Raw genomic sequence first — 22,334 nt, forward strand, 5'->3', positions numbered from 1 at the left:
ACCTCAGATATTAACACTTTTTCTGTAATTACCATGTTTCTATTTTTGGCGTTCATCAGATTTTGTTATATCAGGTAGTTACGTATTCCCTGTCAGTGACTCACAAATGTAGGCACCTTTAATGTAAAAACGTTTGTGTTAAATTAATCAACCAAAAGGTATTTTGCATCACTTCTTATTTGCTTGTTTCTTCTCACACTATGAGGAAGCCAACTGCACATAATAGTAAATTTCTTTGAAGATAAGTAACCCTGGAAGTAATTTTGGGTAAATAGTTTCATTTTCACAATTTGAAATAACACAGTGTCAATGCTATTTCAGGATGCTAAAAAAACTGTATGAGGTAACCTCTTACAGATTAAAGCAAAGTCCTCCACTCTAAATGTAGCATCCTGTTGAGAGTATAATGAATTTGGTGCTCTGTCCCATGTGAAGGGAAAAATTACGATTTGTTATTGGTTTTCAGTAATCTAGCTTGAAGTTTTGATGTAGCAACTTTTATCAAACCCATTACATCACTGAACTGTATTTGTGAGGCCACTTTCATGGTACAATTTTGTGTGCACATCATATATGTTATTTGTGTCTGTTCTGAGGTGGATAGACATTTATTTGCTTGTTTGTCATACCACTGTGACTGGAAGTAAGTCTGATAAGTTATGCCTCCCTGGGAGCTCATGTCTCCTTTATGAGTATATGCAGTGAACATGAGACCTTAAGCCACCACAGAATTGTTCTCTTTCTTTCCTATGCCGCAATTCCCCCATCTTCATCCCCCCCCCCCTCTCCCTCTCTCTCTCTCTCTCTCTCTCTCTCTCTCTCTCTCTCTCTCTCCCCCCCTCTCTCCCTCTCTCCCCCCCTCTCTCCCTCTCTCCCTCTCTCCCTCCCCTTCCCCTTCCCTCTGTTGTGCCCAGTTGACCTTAGTATTGTATCTTGATGCCACTGTGTCTATTCTTTAAATTGTTTCTTCAGGTTGTTTTCCTTGCTTTCTTCTCATGATTATCTTTTTGGTAAAATATTATAGTCCCTGCTTTTGGGTTTGACTCTGCAGCTTTTTTTCCAAATTTTGACTGTAGTGTGGACCATATGGTGGAAAAACCTAAGTGGGACACATACACAGGACAATAAAATCACCTATGCATTTCCACTATTTGGATATCTACTGTTGCCAACAAGCCACCATGGTAGCCAATCCGACATGTTGGGGTCATCAGGTGTCAGGTACCTTCTCCATCATTACCATCTGACATTGCAGGATTTAGGTGGTTGATGCTCAAGCTGTTACTGCCCTGTGCAAAATGTCTTTCCTTGTAGGGCATATTGAGTCTGAACTATGGCCTCAAGCAGGAGGATATAGCCATTATTGGGTAGCACCCTTGAAGAGCTTCGATGGATAGATGGCAGACATACTGCCCACAGCCTTTCCTTCCTGTCACTTGAACAAGGGAATGATTAGGAAACAAGAAATGAAATTTACTTATTGTTTAGGTCGTGCTAGGACAGATTGTCATTCCATCACAACAATGACATTACTGTTTGTTAAGTATGTCAAAGATAATTTTGATGAACTAGTTACCCTGGAAAAAAGGTGGAATGGATCTGTGCAGAGTAAAGCAGAAACTGAAATCCCTATCTTAAGCACTCCAAACCGGAAACGTTTTAGGAGATGTCCCTATCACTATTACCCCACCCAATATCCTATGTACAACCAAAGGCATTATCTTGCAAGTGTAAAACACTCCAGCTGAACAAAGAACTCAGAGCAAACATAGAACATCACAGCATGAATTTTGTACAGCGTATATAGAAGGTCTCAAAGGAAAATTGGGTTGACATTGCTGCTTTCATATTGGCATTTGAAGGACACATCCTACCAGAAAACATAAGAATCGTGGCATATAGCTGTGACACTAAGCCTTACGTTCTGCTACCCACAAGGTGTTTCTCATGTTTTAGTTTTGATCATGTACCATCTTTTTGTCCTTCAGAACCCATCTCTGGCAATTGTGGCAGAACTCCATATGATGTCCACCCTTGTGAAAAAACTTCGCTGCGTGCAGTCTGCCCAGACCATCATTTTCCCAGTGTTGCAAGTTGTCTCAGTTTTTAAGAAGGAAAAGAGAACACAGGAACAGAGTATATCAAAACTCGAATAAATACGAATGTCTCCATTTAATTTATATGAAAATGAAATTTGTGAAGGCTATAGTTAGCAACTTCTCTTTTCCAAGTTGTGAACTACCTATCAGATCAATAAATCATTCGAGGAAGAAGTTACTACTTCCTTTTGACATCACCTAAGCTGAGTCTTGCTGATGGCAGTCACTTCCATCCTCCACCCTTCTCCTTAGGTGTGTTCTCCTCTTGCATTTTAACTGCCTGACACACAAGAATAACAATCGCTGGGAGGAGTGGATATGGCAACTGGGCCATAGAACAGTCCTATTGTCTTTTTATTTGGATAAAGAAGCTGAGGAAACCTCTCAAGAATTTGTAAAGCAAAAAGTACATTGAGAGTACCTCTTGACTTTGAATATCCCCCATGTGAGACAGATCTGTTGATTAATTAATAAGACTTAATTACTGATGGACAAAGTTCAGAAAGTACAACAGGTTAAGAAGCAACTATGGATTTATTAATGGCTTTGTAGATGACACTTATGAAATCTGAATAATGAAATTGGATCATGAAATTCTAATAACAACTTACGTTCAAAGTCATTCATTCTGGGAGGATATTACCTTCATTCATGCTAACATTAAATATTATTCATGTACACAGCCAAATTCATATTCTGGCTCTGTTTCAACAGTGTCTCTTATTGACTCTGGCCAGTTGTGAATGACAACCATGACTATCATGCTGCCTATCCAAAACGAGTTGTAACCAGAGATTTAGCGAAGCTTTTCCGCAACTCACAGAGGCTATATTTATTCTCGTATTGACAAAGGTACGGAAATGGTAATCCCACTTCCCCATAACTCATATATTTTTGACCTTGGATTCCTCATGTGTTTGTCAAATCTAAGGGCAGAAACTCAAACAGACCCTGACCAAAATATTCAAGTTATTCAAGAAAGATTATAAAAGGCAAGAAAGATCAGACACTCACTAATGTTGTGGGATGTCTATAACTAATATACAAATCGCATAATTAACATAGCCATAACTACTGGAAAGACATATAATGTCAACAAAAATAAACAATTATGAAGGCAACGTCTAAGTAGGTAATAAACAAATACGAAGAAAACTTGTTAGTGGAATACAGTCATAGAGGAAAAAAGGACCAATCTAATCTAACTTTGAAACTGTGGCCACTATTAAATACTCAAGTAGATAGCACTTTTAAAGATACTAATTAATAAACAAGATCACTTCCGTAAAAACACAGTCATTTACTTCTGTGTAAGCACTCAGTCTGTTATGTAATTAAGTAGTATGAAATCAGTGTCAAATCTTAAAAGACTTTAAATGCAATATTTGGTTGACTGGTTTATGACTCTCTGTCAGTGCAATCATTTGATGTAACAGTTGAACTGTGAATATTTATGGAGTAAAATGCTTTTTCATAAAAGTTAGTTATGTGAAAAAGAGAGATCTAAAGACATAAAAACATCTTGCAGCAATATTCAGATCATAGTAGCCTAAGATAAATAATAGATGTCATCAAACAAGATTATTAAATCATTACATTACATAGCATCTAGATAAAATTGTTTCATCAGAAAATTTGTGTCTAAAATTGGTAGTATAAGTTTACTAAAATGTTAGAGTATGATTCAGAAAGACCTTCAAAAATGGTAAATTCCCTTTTTTTATGTAGCTGCACTTTCATGATGCACTATTTAATTCACCATTTCACTATGCTCTGTTTTTAAACACTTTACTCTGACATACTTATACACTGTGTGCTCACAACATATATTTTTGATATTAGGTGCATTGTGTTGCCACCTACTGCCAGGTACTCCATAACAGCGACCTCAGTAGTCATTAGACATCGTGAGAGACCAGACTGGGCCACTCCATAGAACTCACGGGCTTCGAAAGTGGTCATGTGATTGGGTATCACTTGTGTCATATGTTTGTACGTGAGATTTCCACACACCTAAACATCCCTAGGTCCACTGTTTCCGATGTGATAGTGAAGTGGAAATGTGAAGGGACACGTACAGCACAAAAGCATGCAGGCTGACCCCATCTGTTAACTGACAGAGACCGCCGATGGTTGAAGAGAGTTGTAATGTGTAATAGGCAGACATCTATCCAGACCATCACACAGGAATTCCAAACTACATCAGGATCCACTGCAAGTACTGTGACAATTAGGTGGGAGGTGAGAAAACTTAGATTTCATGGTCGAGCGGCTGCTTATAAGCCACACATCATGCTGGTAAATGCCAAATGATGCCTCACTTGGTGTAAGGAGCATAAAGATTGGACGATTGAACAATGGAAAAAACATTGTGTGGAGTGATGAATCACTGTAGACGGTGTAGTGATCCAATGGCAAGGTGTGGGTTTGGCGAATGCCTGGTAAACATCATCTGCCAATGTGTGTAGTGCCAACAGTAAAATTTGGAACCGGTGGTGTTATGGTGTGGTCATGTTTTTCATGGAAGGGGCTTGCACCCCATGTTGTTTTGCATGGCACTATCAGAGCACAGGCCTAGAATGATGTTTTAAATACCTCCTTGCTTCCCACAGCCGAAGAGCAATTTCAGGATAGCTATTGCATCTTACAACGCGATTGAGCACCTGTTCATAATGCATGGCCTGTTGTGGCATGGTTACATGATAGTAACATCCCTGTAATGAACTGGCCTGCGCAGAGTCCTGACCTGAATCCTATAGAACACCTTTGGAATGTTTTGGAACGCCGTCTTCATGCCAGGCCTCACCGACTGACATCAATACCTCTCCTCAGTGCAGCACTCTGTGAAGAATAGGCTGCCGTTCCCCAAGAAACCATCCAGCACCTGATTGAACTTAAGCCTGCGAGAGTGGAAGCTGTCTTCAAGGCTAAGGGGTTGGCCGATACCATATTGAATTCCAGCATTACTGATGGAGGACGCCATGAACTTTTCAGCCTGGTGTCTGGATACTTTTGACCATGTAGTGTAGCATGAGAATATCATAGCAAAGAGGACAAGATATAACAGGCAACAAGGGATGCCTCGTGAAGAAAATGATGCATCGTGGAATGCAATGAACTTGCATTGAAGTTGTGGGCATAGTACATGTTCGGATGGCATGCAGTTTGACAGACACGCAGTGGGGAGGTAAGATGGTGGGCTTTGTAGCAGCTGCTCATGTGATGTCCTCAACTGGAAGCACCAGCAGTTGCAGTAGACAGCAGCTGGCAGTACAGTTGTCACAAAACATGCGCTCCAGTGGCGGTGGCGGTGGGTGATTGGGGTCCTAGTGTACTAGTGTACCGACTGAGGCAGAGATGTTGTAACAACATTAGTTGTATGGCAACAAAAAAACCAGGCGTTGTGTGTGGGCAGAGCCTACTGCACTTGTGTCATGAGGGGGTGATTAGTTGTAACGCTCAGTGACTTCTCCATGCATATAAAGAAAGGAAAAAAAAGAATAGTAGTATATATGGCATGACACTTTCTATTGTGAACTTACTGAAGATACCCAAACCAGTCTATACATTCACTGGAGATACGCAAACCAATCTGTTTACATGGAGATAATGGTGCACTACAGTGTGTAGAAAGTTCTTGAACATGTGAAATGTAATTTCTATCAAATACTTGAAACCAATAAGTCTTTGTGATAACTCTTGTAAGTTTTTGGGTTGATCCGTTTGCAAAAGAATTATCCTGTTGATTGCTCTGGCATCAATACAATCCTGACTATACCATCTTGCGTCATTACTACCTGTATGGGACTAAAACACTCACTATTTGATTGTTGGATGATTCTAGTGTCCAACATTTTCTGAATCTCCTTGTCAGTGCTGAAATTTTTGGCCGACCAAACAGAGTAAGATTTCACAAGATTCTCTCATTATTCTGGATTGAGACAAAATAACACTTTGTGGAACCTCAGTATCTCTCTCAGCTCTTTCTTTTCATGTTTGGCAAGTTCTGGTAATTTATTTAGTTTCACTTGAATATTTGCAGCATCTTTTTTTTATGTCATACCCTGACTTCATGTTGTTATCTTAGTCTTGAAATCGGAGAGTCATATCTCCCACTTTTTCTTTCACACAGACAATACTAAACTTCATGCCCAGAGCACTCTCACAACCTTCATCTTCAATTTCTGTGGAGCAGATCTCTTCTTCTTTATTCTTCATGTAAGCACATTCTTCTACAAGATGTAATCAGCATGATCTTTCTGCCACCCAGCTGGTACCGAAGGTGATTTCAATATTAAAAAATGGAACAACAAAAACTGGCTGCTCGAAGCTTTCTACCAAAATTTGATACTTCAGCAGAACTTGATCTCTGATTGGCTTGATCTGATACCCAAACATGTTTACAGTTCGGAGTCCATTCACTGGAAAAATTGGCATATTTACATGATCATTGAATTCTTGAAATAACTTCTCTGCAGTTGCACTCACCTCCAAACCCGAATCCAATAAGGTGAAATAACTTCTCTGCAGTACACTCACCTCTAAGCCAGAATCCAATAAGGTGTCAACACCAACTCCACGTACATCATCTGTAACAATCGGTTTTAGGGTGTACTTAGTACATTGCTCATCTTTCTTTAATAAGTGTTCCATAATGTCATACCCATTGCCTATGTGCATTGTTCGTATTGTAATGGGTGACCTATTTCTGTACATTCAGTTTCAGAGTGGGTTGCATCCGAAACTAACTACAGTTTTCCTGCAAATCCCGAACTGGAACCACGTTATCATTTCTTCCCTGTTTGGGGGGTGATCAATTATAAGTCTCACAATGGTCATTTCTGTGGCTTACACAATATCTCTGCCACCCATCATATGGTTGTCTACACTTACTGTATCTCCTTGGTGTATTATGCATTCCGCCGATTTGATGCCCTAAAATTCTGTTCATTATGATACTCATTTTGTGATGTCTCTTTGTATTGCTTTTTCATGTCGAAATGATTGTCCTTACGCCTCCTTTTATGGTTTCAAGAGCTTCTATTTGGTCTGTCATCAAATATACCTTATTTACTTGAATAATCCGTGCACCCTAATTTTGAAGGAGGGGATTTTTTTTTTTGCATTGCTTTATTATTATTTTTTTTTTTAAAAAAAAGGGTCGTTTCAACATACTGATGTGTTCAAAATTACATATGATATCAATTGGTTTGAAGAAAAGCATCATAATCTTCACATACTGTTGTGGGGGTTGATAAATCGTTAAAACGCAACTGATTCAGTGGTGTGCAGCTGGCTGGGCAGTTGGCTTTATACATACATCTAGTGGTTGTAGGATGGATGTTAGGCCTCCAGGGATAATGACCAAGTAAGTTTTCCCTTTTTGTAATTTGCCTCGCACCTCCTTAGTTTTATGTCTGCGGAACATGTCCAGGACCAACATGTTACGTAAATTCAGTAACGCACCAGGACGACATTGCCAAACATGGGTCACCCAGTCAATCACAAGGTCATTACCCATCCATCCTTTCAGATTCGCTCTCACTAATATGCCTTTCACTGATATTTTCGGAACAATTTCTCTTTTAAATATCACGTAAGGTGGTAGCTTTCGTCCATTGTCAGATAAACACATCATCACTATACACCTTTGCTTCTCACTGCCGCCAGTTAATGTCGTGTGGCTGGATTCTCCTTTCCTGTTCACGTTGTTGTTGAATGGCATCTCAAAATAGACTGGTGTTTGATCCACGTTACCAATTTGTGATAATATATAGGACTGTTCATGTCGCAGATTTATCACGTAACAATGAAAATGCACAATTTTTTCCTCATAATCATCTGGAAGCTGTTGAGTGATGGTAGTTTCCCTTCAGAATCCTAATCCATTTCGGTTGAAAAATCTTGATAGCCAGCCCTGGCTTGCTTTGAAACTCATAATGCCTATTGATGAAGGTTTCTCGGCTCTCCAGCTGGGTGGTAGTGTTAATATATTGCGACGTTTCGGGTAGTGTCATACTACCCATCCTCGTGGAGAGCGGGGTATTTATAAATGCGGTCACACCCCTCCACAAGACCTCGGGAGGCTGCGGTGGACAAGCAGCGTGTGCGTGGTGGTTGGTAGTACCAGTCGTCTGCGGTGGCTGTGTTCGGTTCTCAGTGTAAGCATTCTGTCTGCGTCCGCAGCAGAGAATGCTGACAGGCGCACTCCCGATGGATTGCAGCTATTGCAGGGTTCAATGCTGCGCTGAGTTGGTATCCCTCATTCCTGCTGACCAGGTTGTCATGAATACTGATTCTTTGATAATACTTTCCCAGAAGCCAGATACTCGGCACAGCACCTTCGTGTTTTTGAAGTTGGAGGTGTGTTCTTCATTCATGCTGTGTTCTGCTATGGCTGATTTTTCTGTGTGATCTAGTCGCACACATCTGATATGTCCTTCGCAGCATTTAGATATACAGCGCTGTTTTTGTCCAGTGTATTGTTTACCACATTCGTATGGTATGCTGTATATTCCTGGTGTGTTAAGCTTCAGCGGGTCTTTGTCAGAACCTAGGAGCTCCCTCATCTTTGATGTTGGGCAGAGAACGATTTTGATATTGTATTTGCCCAGAAGTCGTGCAGTTTTGGATGCGAGCGGACCCACATATGGAAAAAACGTGAGTCATTTGTCTTCTTCTTCTTCTTCTTCTTCTTCTTCTGGGGTTGTCACTGCTTCCTTCTTCCTTTTAAGCGCACTGTTGATATGCGTTTCACTGACACAGACCCAAGAAACCTTCATCAACAGTTTATGCCGGGAAAGCCTACAGTCACATATCGTATGCCTAGTTCTTTGGCTAAAGCCAATGCTTTAAGTTGGCACATTTCACTAGTCACTGTGCATCCGTATTGTCATTTCTCATCTACATAATCGCAGAGCCTTTTTTCGAGGTCCAAATGCTTCGCTTTTTGGCTGCAAAAGGCCTGGCGATTACTGTTGTTTTCTTGAAACCGCGTTTTGTTTTTTCGCCAATCTCGATTATAACTCTCACTCACATTGCACTTTTTTCCCCACTGCACGGTTTCCAATGTTCTTGGCTTCTTCAATAATTTTCAGTTTTTCTTTAATAGTGTACGAGCGATAACAAGAACTTGTAACCATAATTAACAAGTTTGAAGACGTTGTTAGTGCTTCACTTCTAATGTGTTACTGACACATCACAGACAGAGGCCACAACAATGCAATAATATAACATGATCTATTGTTGTAGGCGGAGCAGTACCAACCTAGTTTCGAATAATCTGTGCACCCAAGTTTTTCATCCTTAAATTTGGGAAAAAAACATGCGTGGATTATTCGAATATATACAGTACATCATTGATATCCTTGTATCTTGAGAGAGTACTTTCTCATGGGCAAGCAGTGGTAATTGCTGAACTACGAGTTCTGTGCTTTGATAGACTCATCCAGGTATATATTACAATCTTATTACATCTGCAAAAACTCATGAATGAATGATACTGCCCGTGCAGCCATACGATGACGGTGTCAATAATTTTGACATGACTGCCCACTTTTGTGCGGTAGACCAAAATTTATTCGAGGATATGGTCTGAAATTTACTGAAACTATTGTAACTATCAGCAGCTCTCATGTTTCGTGTCTGTGCACTGTCTTTCAAATAACTCACATGGATATCAATTTTTTGTTTCACAAAATGCAATGTTGTGAAAGCATGCTTAACCTGGCATGTGAAAAAATAGGATGTAGTCCTTGAGCCGGTATGAATTTATGAAATTTACATGTACCAGTACTGGTATCAGCAGTCATGCTTGGCGTTGTACTCAGTGTAAGACAACATTTCTCTTGTACCATATTTTTCTTCTAGCATACGCTCATCCAACGTGGATTGCAGCATGTTTTCGACCTAAGTGGCCAGGGTCATCGATCGTTCCTGTATGCCAACTACCATTTTAGAGAGTACCTTCTTGTGCTGTGAACAATCCTTCTTTACTGTCACAATCTCCTTATTGATTTTACTTTCCACCTGACCGAATGTGACTTTGACTCGATTGTTTGACCATAACTCCACCATGTAACCATTGTGATTTCCTGTGAACATATCAACAAATTTCCTTTGCAACTTTTTAAATCCATCTCGAAATGGCCACACTCTCTTTTTGACATGGTCCTCCATGCAATTAATAATTTGAACAGTTTGCTTCCTTAGATTAATCGGCAGTTTTCTGTTTAAGATCGTCAATTTGCTGGGCATTTTGCTATTTAAGATCATCACTATGCTGCCTAAGATCAGTCTTAATTTCCTTAATGTAAGTGAGCAATTGATTGTACCCCACTATTACTGGCCCATGGCAAACTGTTGGTTTGGTAACCTTTATTGTTGAGATGACTACCATTCCCCTAGTTCATTATTCTCATTATTTAAGGTGCTGTTACTAAACAAAATTCCCTATTCGTTTTCACAATCAACATTTATAATTGGATTGTCCTGCGTATTGATGTGTCGTCTTGATGGTATCGTCACTTTGACATTCACCGTCAATCATAGCATGTGCCTTACTACTTCTAAAAGTCACATCTTTTCCCAGTTTATAGTTAATAAATTGTCACTCTTTTCCAGTTTTGTTTTTAGCAAGAGAAAGTGCTGAAATCATAGCCCGTAACACATGTCGCCATTTGTGAGACTCCCTGTGCCCCACTTAATTGAGAATAACACCTCTCAATGACTCATTGACTAATTAACAACATTTTATTACCAGTGGATTAAGTTCAGAAAGTACAACAGATTGTGATGCAACTATTGATTGTTGAATTCCATTGTCAGTGACAGTTATGAAATCAGAATAATAAAACTATGCCATGAGAACCTGATAACTAGCATTCAGAAGTCATTCATTCTAGCACGACATTCCCTACACTGGCGCCATTGTTAAATAATATTCACACCTGTGGCCAAATCCATACTGTGACACCACTTTAATGATGTCGCTTTTCAACTCCGAACGACAACCATGACTGCCATGGTGCACACTCAAAATGAGCAACACATATCTCATTGTTGTAACCAGAGAGGTTTAATCAAACATTTCTGCAGCTCAAAGAGGCTATATTTATTCTCAGAACGATAGAGGTGCAACAATAGTCACCTCACACCAAGATGCAGCAATAGATATTACACCCATCGCACAGGAAGCCATGGAACAAATAGTGACTGAAATCTCCAGTTAAACTCCTCTTTTAATGAAAATTTAATGGAACACTAATTGTTATCACCTCCATGTGGTTGAAGTTTGAGCAGTTGATGCTGTATGTGTCACACTGTAAGTGTCATGGTTACTGGAACCCTCCTGCTGTCCATAGTGACTTACGATTTTTAGTAACAATACAGTTGGCACAGAGAGTGCTTGTGGGGGTGTTTGCACTCACCCACTTTTAAGGACCAAGCTCTGTGGAACACCATACTTCAGGCTGTAGCTACTAGGATCTTCCTGTCTTTGTAACTATTTGCATTTTATCTCTCCCCCACAAATATAGATATATCCTAGAAGGAGGTGGTGGAGCTATTTTGTCAATTACACTTCCACCTTCTTCCCTTTTGTCCCCTTGTCTTTATTGTTATTATTGTGTTATTTCAAAACCCACAGTTGCCTGAGGGGCAGCATCACTACAAATTGTAGTGTTCAACTGGTTGAACAGCTTTTCCTGGATTTTTAACCTTTTGTGTGATGCAAGGTATTTGTTGCAAGTAATATATCTCGATTTCCAACCAATAACTCAGTATCAATACTAGGAATATGAACAACCTACATAAATACCTAAAATCATTTACCTGATCCAAAAAGGAGTCCAATATTCAGGAACACACATTTTCAATAAACTGTCAGCAACCATTAAAAACTTGGTTTCAGATAAAGCAGTGTTTAAACAGAATTTGATAGGCAACTCTTTCTACTCTATAGATGAGTATCTTAACAGGGACTGTTGTGTGTGTTGTGGTGGTCTTCAGTCTTGAGACTGGTTTGATGCAGCTCTCCATGCTACTCTATCCTGTGCAAGCTTCTTCATCTCCCAGTACGTACTGCAGTCTACATCCTTCTGAATCTGCTTAGTGTATTCATGTCTTGGTCTCCCTCTACGATTTTTACCCTCCACGCTGCCCTCCAATACTAAATTGGTGATCCCTTGATGCCGCAGAACGTGTCCTACCAACTGATCCCTTCTTCTAGTCAAGTTGTGCCACAAGCTCCTCTTCTCCCCAATCCTATTCAATACCTCCCCATTAGTTATGTGATCTACCCATCTAATCTTAAGCATTCTTCTGTAGCACCACATTTCGAAAGCTTCTATTCTCTTCTTGTCCAAACTGTTTATCGTCCATTTTTCACTTCCATACATGGCTACACTCCACACAAATGCTTTCAGAAACGACTTCCTGACATTTAAATCTATACTCGATGTTAACAAATTTCTCTTCTTCAGAAACGCTTTCCTTCCCATTGCCAGTCTACATTTTATATCCTCTCTACTTTGACCATCATCAGTTATTTTGCCTCCCAAATAGCAAAACTCATTTACTACTTTAAGTGTCTCATTTCCTAATCTAATTCCCTCAGCATCACCCGACTTAATTCGACTACATTCCATTATCCTCATTTTGCTTTTGTTGATGTTCATCTTATGTCCCCCCTTCAAGACACTGTCCATTCCGTTCAACTGCTCTTCCAAGTCCTTTGCTGTCTCTGACAGAATTACAATGTCATCGGCGAACCTCAAAGTTTTTGTTTCTTCTCCATGGATTTTAATACCTACTCCGAATTTTTCTTTTGTTTCCTTTACTGCTTGCTCAATATACAGATTGAATAACATCGGGGAGAGGCTACAACCCTGTCCCTCTCTCTTCCCAACCACTGCTTCCCTTTCGGGTCATTCCATATCAAATCAACCAATAAAAAATAAATTTTACACGCACCTCCTTAGATTTTCATGAAATTTGGCTCAAATGGTTCTAATACCATCCTGACAACATCTGCAATTTTTTTTTTTTTTTTTTTTTTTTTTGCTGTATCTCTTACAGTTTTTTTTTTTTATAAATTTTTAAAGTTTTTATGTTTTGCGTTTTCTGAACCTTCGGAAATGGTCAGTTTAATTTGTATTCAAAACTTTAAATTTGCTTATCTTAAAAACTCTTTTAGATAACATCATGAATTTTTGCAGCAAGTTTATTTATTATACATATTTTAAGATAAAAATGATGCTATTAAAATATATTAATATTTTCTATGAAAAAAAATATATATATGTATTTTTTTTCTTTTTTTTTAACGGATGTTTTGTTTTATAAGAATTGCAATATCTCGAGTTTCAGACCTGATAGAATGCTCAAATTTGTTTTAATTTACTCTTAAACATATAGGCTACTTGATAAAACAAAAATAATGATGGCTTTTTCACATGTTTATTAATTATAGTAGATTACATTACAATTATGTACAAAGATAGTTTACTTACGGCACTTATGTATAACCCAACTGATTGCTTGAAACATTGAATTTTTTGAGTAATTTTTTTTTTTTGTCTTTTTAATAAACATTAATGCTGATTCAAACTGTTTTTCCACTTCATCCAAGAGCTTTCAGTTCTTTTGATACAGTCTTTTTTGAAGTAATACATTCTCCCAGTGCCGCTTGATTGAGGTGCGTCTACTACACAGACTATGTGCTCCAAAGGCACTATGCAGGAATCTTCTCTTTCAGGCCAATAAAATGATGCAGCGGGTCCTGAAGGATGTAGAAATAGAATTTCTGCATCTTCTTCATCATTGAATATTGTTTTTACCATTCCAAAGTACCAGTTACCATCATAATTTGCAGCCACATAGCGATTTATGGATGGTTCAACACGAACCCAATCAGAAGAAGAATGGAAAGAAAAGACTAAGGAGGGTTTTACACTATCTGTAGTCCTTCTAATTTCAAGGTTGTTTGTTGGAAGTGGTTTGAAGTTATGAAAACTTCTAGTTCCAGGAATGGTTCGGGTTGCTGAAAAACGTTTTTCTAGTTTTAACCGTAGCAAATCAGCTTCTTTTTTGTCAATAAAGTGAAAATGAATGTTTTCAATATTTTTTTCACAAAACTTATACACATCGATTGCTGTCATTATTTATTCTTCGTCTGAAAGCTGTAGACTGGCTTTCCTTAAAAATTCTTTTAATAGTTCCTCCTAGGCCATCGCAAATTGACTTCCCATGACTTGTTGCAAAAAAAGAGTGTTGGGCCTTCAAATTAAAGTCTCTCAAGTGTTCAGTCAAATTTTTAAAACTGTTTCTATTTTTGTACTGCCCAGCACAACCATCTGTAAAGTAGTGAACTGAGTCAATGTCAGTATGTGGTGTAATGACAGCCACTTTGTAATTTCTTTTTGTACAAAGTTAACAAAACCAATGTCATGTTCGTGGTCATCACTAATAAAACAGTGGTTGGAAACAAAAACATTGTTTTCCTCATTTCTTAGAAAAACTCCAACTGGGTGTAGAGTACAACCACCTCTATTCCAGTGGTAACTTTGGATCTCATTTTGTATAACAAAGGAATAATTTTCACTGAAATCCATCACAATAATTGCTGTTTTGGGTGGTGGGTCTTCTTTCAATCTTTTAAAGGCTGCTGATTGGGATTTTGCTATAAACGAGTGTGGGGTGAGCTTTTCCAATGACCTAACCAATAAAGAAATGTAGTCTTCAACACTGATAGACTGTTTGATCACTTCTGCCCTGTCTGTGTTAACCCACTGACTGATTACAATTTCTTCTTCTAAATCATAATCTTCACTTAGTTTTTCAGTTAAGCACTGTGTTAGTGCAGTATTTGCAGGACAGCTGTTGCAATGATGTAGCATGCAGTTTTGGTTTTCTGTGTTGCACACAAGCATCTTAATTAGGTCTTTATAAGATTCTTCAATTTTCACAGCATCCAGTAATAGTTTAACATTCTGGTGGATACTGCATACACATACAGTGTGTGTGCCTGCAGCACCAGCAAGGATACACCATTTAGGTCTCAAGAAACAAAATTTTGAAAATCCTACTTCTACCTCGGGATTCTCCCATTTGAAAGAATAATAGAGTTCTCTCAAGTTACACAAAATGAGTCTTTTTTGCATGTACACATTTTTTTGAACACTTACTTTGTCTTTTGTTCCAGGTAGCACTCTGGAACTTTCATCCTTTTCATAAAAATCTGTTACAAGTCTTACTGTATTTTCAGAAAGAGTTTTACTCTTTTTTTGGACCAGGAGTTTCCAAAATACCCTTTTCAGATTTTAGCTTTCTAGCTTGTCGCACCATGTACTCACTTACATTAAATTCTTTCATCACTTTATTTCGAGTCCAAGAATCTGGAGCCAAGGTCAGAATCTGGATTTTTCTAGACCTCCCAACAGATGAAATCTTCTCTTTCATAAGAGAAATCATTACATCAAAATCCTTTGCTTTCTCAACAACACTTTTATCTTCTTCGTCATCATCAGAACTTGGTGCATCATATTTTAATGCTTTTGAAACCGCCTTTTTTGCAGTCTTTTCAATACTGCTAACCTTCCTTTTAAAATAAGACCCTTTACTTTGTTCTGACAAGCCATGAAGCTTTATCGGTGTTAAACCTAAATAATCAAGAGCAATGTTTGTTTGTACGAGGGATTCATTTCTGGATTCCAATGATTCTAATTCAACCATGACTTCATCATCTGTTTCACTTTCATTGACTTCAACTCTTAATTTTTCCTCACAAAAGTTACGGCATGTTGAGCAAAGCTTTTGTCCAGGTTTTATGCTAATATTTTTTGTCAGTAATTGTTTAGAAAGATCCAAGCCTACACTTCTCAACGATTTTTTGATGGGCTTTTTGTGTTTTTTTAGTGGGTCTACACATGTTGTTTGATACTTTTCAAAAACATTTAAAAAGTAGTAGCTGTGGTGTGAACATATATTCTTAAATTCACACAGATTAATTCCATATCGTAAGTGGATCAAATCTTTTTCTTCCTCACTCAATTCGGATACCGCTTGTAACATTTTTGAAGGTGTGTAGGTTGTTTGGAAACAGTCAGATTTTTTAAATAACCCTACACTACAGGTTTGAATATCTGACATACTGATTTCACTTTTGGTCTGATTACTGTTCTGGTTACTTTTGTAGGATATTGGAAAAGAATCTCTGTAAACTAAGCAACAGTACTTCCTGAGAGTTTGAATAAACTTAATAAAATACTATCCAAGCACTATTTAACACTGTAATAATTTTTTACTTCAAAACACAGGAGTAACAATACAAAATCCAAGTGTACATTGTTACTCCAAGAAGACAAAAACTTATTTTCGGTGTCTAAGTCACTGGTCATTTTTTATTTTTAAAATATAATTAATATTATTTTAAAAATTAGATAACTATTAAACAGGTTAAAAAGCCAACATAATTTTTCTTTTATCTAATAGCCTATACAATTAAGAGTATTTTAAAACAAATTTGAGCTTTCTGTCAGGTCTGAGACTCTAAATATTGCAGTTTTTGTAAACTAAACATCCGTTAGAGAGAGAGGGGGGAAAAAAAAAAAAAAAAAAAAAAAAAAAAAAAACACCCACTTATAAATTTTTTTTTTATTTGGAAGAATTTAATATATCTTTATGGTAATTTTTTTTAACATTTTGATATAATACACAAACTTATTCCAAAATTTCATACTGATATCTTGAGTATTCTTTAATATACAAATTTTTTTAGTTGTGAGGACACGTTTAAGTTACAATTTCCGACTGCTGAAACAAAGCCAAATCTAAAAACTTTAAAAATTTATAAAAAAAAACTATAAGAGATAGAGCAAAAAAATTTTACAAGTGCTTTCAGGATGATAAAAGAAGTAATTGTACCAAGTTTCATCAAAATTTGACATGGTTGGTGTCAAGGCCTGGGTGACTTGACATGGAATGACCCTTTCATGTCCCTCGACTCTATAACTGCCATCTGGTTTCTGTACAAATTGTAAATAGCATTTCGCTCCCTGTATTTTACCCCTGCCACCTTTAGAATTTGAAAGAGAGTATTCCAGTCAACATTGTCAAAAGCTTTCTCCAAGTCTACAAATGCTAGAAACGTAGGTTTGCCTTTTCTTAGTCTAGCTTCTAAGATAAGTCGTAGGGTCAGTATTGCCCCACGTGTTCCCGTATTTCTACGAAATCCAAACTGATCTTCCCCGAGGTCGTCTTCTACCCAGTTTTTCCATTCGTCTGTAAAGAATTCACGTTAGTATTTTGCAGCCGTGACTTATTAAACTGATAGTTCGGTAATTTTCACATCTGTCAACGCCTGCTTTCGTTGGGATTGGAATTATTATATTCTTCTTGAAGTCTGAGGGTATTTCGCCTGTCTCATACATTTTGCTCACCAGATGGTAGAGTTTTGTCATGACTGGCTCTCCCAAGGCCGTCAGTAGTTTTAATGGAATGTTGTCTGCTCCTGGGGCCTTGTTTTGACTCAGGTCTTTCAGTGCTCTGTCAAACTCTTCACGCAGTATCGTATCTCCCATTTCATCTTCATCTACATTCTCTTCCCTTTCTGTAACATTGCCCTCAAGTACATCGCTCTTGTACAGTCCCTCTATATACTTCTTCCACCTTTCTGCTTTCCCTTCTTTGCTTAGAACTGGGTTTCCATCTGAGCTCTTGATATTCATACAAGTGGTTCTCTTTTCTCCAAAGGTCTCTTAATTTTTCCTGTAGGCAGTATCTATCTTACCCTAGTGAGATAAGCCTCTACATCCTTACATTTGTTCTCTAGCCATGCCTGCTTAGCCATTTTGCACTTCCTATCAATATCATTTTTGAGACGTTTGTATTCCTTTCTGCCTGCTTCAATTACTGTATTTTTATATTTTCTCCTTTCATCAATTAAATTCAGTATTTCTTCTGTCACCCAAGGATTTCTACTAGCCCATGTCTTTTTACCTATTTGATCCTCTGCTGCCTTCACTACTTCATCCCTCGAAGCTACCCATTCTTCTTCGACTGTATTTCTTTCCCCCATTCCTGTCAATTGTTCCTTATGCTCTCCCTGAAACTCTGTACAACCTCTGTTTTAGTCAGTTTATCCACGTCCCATCTCCTTAAATTCCTACCTTTTTGCAGTTTCTTCAGTTTTAATCTACAGTTCATAACCAATAGATTGTGGTCAGAGTCCACATCTGCCCCTGGAAATGTCTTACAATTTAAAACCTGGTTCCTAAATCTCTGTCTTACCATTATATAATCTATCTGAAACCTGTCAGTATCTCCAGGCTTCTTCCATGTATACAATCTTCTTTTATGATTCTTGAACCATGTGTTAGCTATGATTAGGTTGTGCTCAGTGCAAAATTCTACCAGGCGGCTTCCTCTTTCGTTTCTTACCCCCAATCCATATTCACCTACTATGTTCCCTTCTTTCCATTTTCCTACTGACGAATTCCAGTCACCCATGACTATTAAATTTTCGTCTCCCTTTGCTACCTGAATAATTTCTTTTATCTCATCATACATTTCTTCAATTTCTTCGTCATCTGCAGAGCTAGTTTGCATATAGACTTGTACTACTGTCGTAGGCGTGGGCTTCGTGTCTATCTTGGCCACAATAATGCGTTCACTATGTTGTTTGTAGTAACTTATCCGAACTCCTATATTTTTATTCATTATTAAACCTACTCCTGCATTAGCCGTATTTGATTTTGTATTTATAACCCTGTATTCTCCTGACCAAAAGTCTTTTTCCTCCTGCCACCGAACTTCGCTAATTAATCTATCAATTTTGCTAATTAATCTATCCATTTCCCTTTTTAAATTTTCTAATCTACCTGCCCGATTAAGGGATCTGACATTCCATGCTCGGATCCGTAGAACGCCAGTTTTCTTTCTCCTGATAACGACGTCCTCTTGAGTAGTCCCCGCCCGGAGATCCAAATGGGGGACTATTTTACCTCCCGAATATTTTACCCAAGAGGACGCCATCATCATTTATCCATACAGTAAAGCTGTATGCCCTCGGGAAAAATTACGGCCATAGTTTCCCCTTGCTTTGAGCCATTCGCAGTACCAGCACAGCAAGGCCGTTTTGGATAGTGTTACAAGGCCAGATCAGTGAATCATCCAGACTGTTGCCCCTGCAACTACTGAAAAGGCTGCTGCCCCTCTTCAGCAACCATATGTTTGTCTCGCCTCTCAACAGATACCCCTCTGTTGTGGTTGGACCTACGGTACGGCTATATGTATCGCTGAGGCACGCAAGCCTCCCCACCAACGGCAAGGTCTATGTTTCATGGGGGGGGGGGACTGTTAGACAAGCTTAAATAAAAATGTCTTTTAGATTTTAGTTTTGACAGCTCTTGGTCACAACAGTCAAGATTAGGTATTTTGTGTATGATAAATTTATTAAAAGTGCAAAACTGTGTTTCATTCTGGAAGTGTATTACCGTATTTACTCTAATCTAAGCTGCACTTTTTTTCCGGTTTTTGTAATCCAAAAAACCGCCCGCATCTTAGAATCAAGTGCAAAGTAAACAGAAGTTCTGGAAAATGTAGGTAGGTGCCGCCACAACTAACTTCTGCCATCGAATATATGTTGCGCTACAGAGGCATGTTTTGCAGGCACAATGATAAATACTGGCGCCAAAACCTCTGCGTCAGTAAATAAATTAAAAAAAAAAAAAAAGGTGGAAGATGAGCTTTTTTCTCCACCCCGAGTTTCGACCACTGCATTTTCATACATTATCCAATGAAGTAAATACAAATTCCGTATTGTTCATCTTAGAATGTAGCAACATTTCAATATATTACGAAAATCCAACTGGCAAGACTGTTTGGGGTGTTTGTCAATATGGCCAACTCTACGTTCTGAATTTTTTCCTACCTGTGAGAAGAGATGGTTGCTAATAGGAACTTTCTGAATTGTGAATCACATGCAGTATTCTCTTCACCATAAGAATAATACGAATATAAACATTTTGCCATGTATTCTTTCGTGTTTGCTGCTATCTGATTTAAATCCTGTCTGCCTAATAAACTACAAAACTATCGTGAGACAACAGCAAACGCGGAAGAATATACATATCATGTCATGTTTATATCCATATTATTCTTATGCCTAATAGTGATACAGTCAGAAATGAAGCACGGCAATTGACTAGATTTTTAAATCTAAGATGACTCTAATTTCTGTGCAGAATGGAATGTACTAAAGATGCGTCTGCAAAGATTTTCAAACGGAGAAAAATTTTTGCTAAACTCTCGTTCAGAACATCTTCTATCATACGCAATCTATTATTTAGCTCTTGTTGATCATTATCAAAGAAAGCAGCAGTGCAAGTAACAACAAATAGCAGTCTTTTGCCATTGTTTCGCTAATAAGACGATTTCTCTCTCTCTTTTTTTTTTTTTTTTTTAATTGTAAGCGGCGGTAGCGCGCACAAAAGCAAGCCATGCCGCGAGCGGCGACAGGCTGTAAACACTCATTAGCAGAATGTGACAAACATTGCATGACACAGTACAATAATGTATTTTCAGCTTATAGTGACGTAAACACCTATAATAAAAAGAATGACACTTATCAGATCAAAGAAAAATAAGCAATCAATTCAAACCAGACGATGCGCGTGAAAAAGGAAGGGTACCCATATAAATACAGATGGAGCGCCTGACGCATAGCAATGGCTACTGGTAAAGCTTAACTGCTAAGCTTATGTCTTGAACCAAACTACCAAATTGTGTCTCATATTACAATGGACCAACTTTGTTTCGATTTGGAGGTGTGGCCTAAAACTTTTCTCTCCCCTTGAATTGCGAGTCTCAAATTTCAGGTGCGGCTTAGATTTGGGAAATTTTTTTTTCCTTGATTTCGAGTCCCATTTTTCATGTGCGGCTTAGATTCGAGTGCGGCTTAGATTCGAGTAAATAGGGTAATTTTGTAAATATTAGCAGTTCCAGTTTACTGTAATGTATTCACCTACTTTGACAATCTCCTGATCAATGAGCAGGGTAGTAAGTCTTACATTCAATGTTTTATGTTTTTTTATGTTATATTTTATGGCCCACAAGAATCATCTCATTTTTGGGTCTGTCAAATGAAAACTTAATCTAATCTATTGAATACAAGGACGCCTACACATTTAAATCTTTTCTGCGGCATTTGACTTCATGCTCTGCTATTCTAGTCTTAAACCTATGATACAGTGATCTCTATAATCACTTGTTTTATTGATAACACATTTGAAGAAATGAAGATAACGATTTTATATCCTGAGATGACGAGTTAGTTAAAGATTGAGTCCAATCCTGTATTGGGAGTGGGTAGAGAAGGAAACTGGCCATGCCTTTTAAAAGAACCGAGCTAACATTTCCCTTAAGCTACCTAGGGAAATAGTGGGGAAACCTGAATGTGGATGCCTGAATGAGGACCATCACTCCTAATACGAATCCAGTGTCTTATAGCTGCACCATTTTGCTAGGTGATATTGTGTTTTAGACCTACTAACACTCCACAGTTGTGGAGTCTCTATAAAGACCAGTTAGGATTTCATACTTCTCTGAAGCCTGCATCACAGTGCCCAAAGAAAAGGAAAGTGATGAGATAGTGCCAAAAACAATGAATGTGATTACCCTTGAATTAATGACGGCAGAAACCTACTCTTCTACACCATCTCAATGCAAATTTGGCTCTTGGTGGTCTCAAAAAATAGCAGAGATCTTCAGAAATAGATAAAGATCATCACTACAACTAAGAGTATGTATTTCTGTTAATAGGATAATTTTATAACAAATGACTATGAGCAAAGGCATATTATTTAAGAAAAAAAATTTAAGTGGGATTGCCTGGAACAATACATCATGTCAATAAACACACATACAAAATATATGAACATGTGGGCCAAACTGTGATGTATCCGCTAATATTCTTCTGAACCAAAATATGTGGAATTTTAGACCAAGGATGCACCACACCAAACTACTGACGAGCAAAATTACTGATGACACATAATGCTGAAATTTTAGCCTCGAAACAATTTGCACCCAGGTATTACTCAAACACTGAATTTCATCACCCAATGGATGGAGACCTACAATGTCCTTTTTAAAGACTGACTGTATGCAAACACTTGGAATGGATGTGAATGAGGAACATCTTTGATGTCGGGGCAGGGGCTGAATTGTTTTCAGTAT

At 38.1% G+C, this 22,334-nt stretch overlaps 1 protein-coding gene across 4 annotated transcripts in view; it reads left to right on the plus strand.

The window, feature by feature from the left end:
* LOC126486149 (DDB1- and CUL4-associated factor 6-like) overlaps window positions 1-22,334 on the plus strand; it is a 227,199-nt gene that overhangs the window by 9,560 nt on the left and 195,305 nt on the right. The gene's annotated exons all lie outside the window — the stretch shown is intronic.

Source organism: Schistocerca serialis, chromosome 1, assembly GCF_023864345.2.
Source record: "Schistocerca serialis cubense isolate TAMUIC-IGC-003099 chromosome 1, iqSchSeri2.2, whole genome shotgun sequence".
In the NCBI taxonomy this organism is placed as follows: Eukaryota; Metazoa; Arthropoda; class Insecta; order Orthoptera; family Acrididae; genus Schistocerca; species Schistocerca serialis.